Below are 2,984 nucleotides of genomic sequence, written 5' to 3'. Positions count from 1 at the left end.
TTGTATGCAAGTATCTATGTACGTATGCATGCATGTATGCATGTATGTATGTATGCATGTATGTATGTATGTATGTATATGCATATGTTTTTCTCTTAGTAATTTTGTATGGATATATATGTGTATGTGTGTGTATTTTTGTCTTTGTGTGATTCATGTAAATCTATACATCAATACATTTACGCGCACACAGACACACATGCCTATACAATACAATACAAAAAATACACATACATGTATACATGTATGTAAAGCCGTATGTAATCACACGCATGTATAGGTCTGCGTGTACATCAGTGCTTGAGCATGATAATCGGAAATAAATGCTACATACGATCGTGTTTCGGTATGTATATACGTGCCCGGCAATCCGCATATATATATGTGTTTAAATATGTGTGTTCACTGAAAAGCTCGGTATGTCTCTGCATATGATACATGTGTGTGTGTGTGAGAGTTTTACGTGTGTGTGCGTGTGTTCATATATATATATATATATATATATATATATATATATATACACACATACACACACACACACACACACATATATATATATATAGCATCTGTAATCTAAACATGACTGCAATTTAATTCCTGTATAAATCATAATTATATTGAGAAGTATCAGAAGACCAGAAAACTATAACCGCATGAATAGGAAAAAAAAAAGAAGGCCATATATGTTGGAGTTTCTTATTTTTATGAAGATTTTTTTTATTTCTTTGAAAGAAGTCATTATTGCTGTGCCAACAGATATTCTTGAGACTGTCAGGAATAATATATAATATTGAATTAAACGTTCGGATTTTAAAAAATTAATATTTTGGAACTTACATGACAGTGCAAAATGTTAAACCTATATATTTATATTTCAATATACACTTTTTCTTTCATTTATGGCCTATGAGATCTACTGCTATTTTGTTTTAATATGTTGTTTATTATCTGGCTTTATACTCTTGCAATCTTTTAAACTTTATCATTTTTAGTTGACAATTACTATTATTCATTAATCATAGCAAATATATGCTGTCGTCTTTCTAGCAGAACAGCATATAATTCTATCCGCTTCACTTCACCAATCTTTCAAGAATAACAACAGCTACTGCAGGAAATGTTACCAACAATATACTACCATTATTTTTCAATGAAGGACTATTTCATATAGTTAAAGCTACAAAAAAAACCTACTAATTTAGAGTGTACTAACCCAACAGTCATGAAGGGTTCTAAAAGAGTCGACTTAAACGTGTTTGTTCTATATATGTCCTGTTCAGACTTTATTCATTATATTTGATAACTTTCTATGCAGTCTTTAAGTCGCATTTGTTTGGAATATTATATACCTCTCATTTTCATATAAAGTATACACTTACATCGATATTCTTACGTCTTCCAAGATCACCTTGGACTACATGTTTTATCTGATATTTAATGTGGCGGACAGTTAAAAACACGAAAGCTTGGCTAGTACGGTCAACACATCCTGTCCAAAACCATTCCTCAGGGCACAGTTCAGGGAGGAGAAAGAGAGACAGGCAGGGGAAATCTTGGTTTGGACACATCAAGAACCGGACAGGTCACAACTCAGCGAAACTTCTATCTATGGCAGAGAAGAGATACCAGTGACGACGGCTGACAACGGAAGCGTCTAGAGCAATGGTTTCTAAACTTTTTCGAGCTGTCGCCCCATTGATACCTGGGCCACATTCCTAGCGCCCCATCCCAACTAACCATCACAAACGTAGACCTGTTTCTGAAGCAAATTCAAAGCAACTGTGTTTCACAAATAAAACTTAACCTAAAGAAACCCTTTATTTTGTTGTTCTTTCATGAATCGCTACTCCGTTATCAGCCCACGTTTCTTCAACACCCTACTGGAGCTTTCCACTGCCCCAGGGGGCAATATTGCCCACTTTAGGAACCACTAGCCTAGAGTGTCACTCCAACGACTGGCTGTATCAGTAGAATGATCTTGATGATGATGATAATGATTTTTGTTGTGCCTATTATATCTCCTCTGCTTCCTTCATTTTCATGCTCAAATATTTATTTTAGTTTGAGTGGATGCATTATATCTAAAGGAGATAATGCATACAGTATGGGCAATATTTAAATTTACTATTATGAATTCCAACTATTTTGAGCGTGGAAAATTATCATGCTTGTCCGGTTTGTTTTCACCATCATCATCATTATCCTCGTCGTCTTTGTTTAACGTCCTTGGATCAATGACAATTTTTGGATGGTTTGACAGGATCCATTGGGTCCCAAGGTCAATACCTTGCAGCTTGTAAGGCATTGACCCCAAAGTTGAGGAGAAAGACTCTGCACAGGTAGAATAATGAGTAGATCAAGGTATGTTATGAGAGAATAGGCCAGAGCAGAACGGGTTTCTGTTGTTAAGGAATGACATTGCTACTTACATTTCAGAAGAGAAGATGATGGGTGGTATGAATAAATGCACGTAGGTTCAGGAGAAGTAGAACTCCTCATAATCGCTATAGGACTTTTCGAAATCAAACTGAATATTATACGTAGGAAACACATAATTATATTGATCGGTTTGTTTGGCTGATGACGGGGTGAGAGCTTGGCAGCGGCTTAAAGCGTCCATGTATAGGAGCAACTACCCAAAGGAAAAAGAATGAAACGTTATAGCAGGAAAATGACGGCAAATTCTGTTTCGTACTTTCTTCTACTTGACTCAATCATAAGACTGTGGCCATGTTCGCATACCAACTAAAGAAATTTTTAATCGAATGAGTGTACCTCATAACACTTAGATTCAAATTCGTTGTGTTACACTTGAGGTTCAAGCGTGATGTTAGTTGACGGGTATTTTCAATTTGGATTTGATGCTAGTCGTCAGCCATTTAGAATGTCAATTTCAAAAGTATTGACAACTAGGCATCACGCTTGAAACTCAAGTGTGCCAGAGAATTTGACTCAAACTCTTTTGATCCATATATATATATATA

This window comes from Octopus bimaculoides, chromosome 3, assembly GCF_001194135.2.
Source record: "Octopus bimaculoides isolate UCB-OBI-ISO-001 chromosome 3, ASM119413v2, whole genome shotgun sequence".
NCBI lineage: Eukaryota > Metazoa > Mollusca > Cephalopoda > Octopoda > Octopodidae > Octopus > Octopus bimaculoides.
This window is presented reverse-complemented; position numbering follows the sequence as displayed.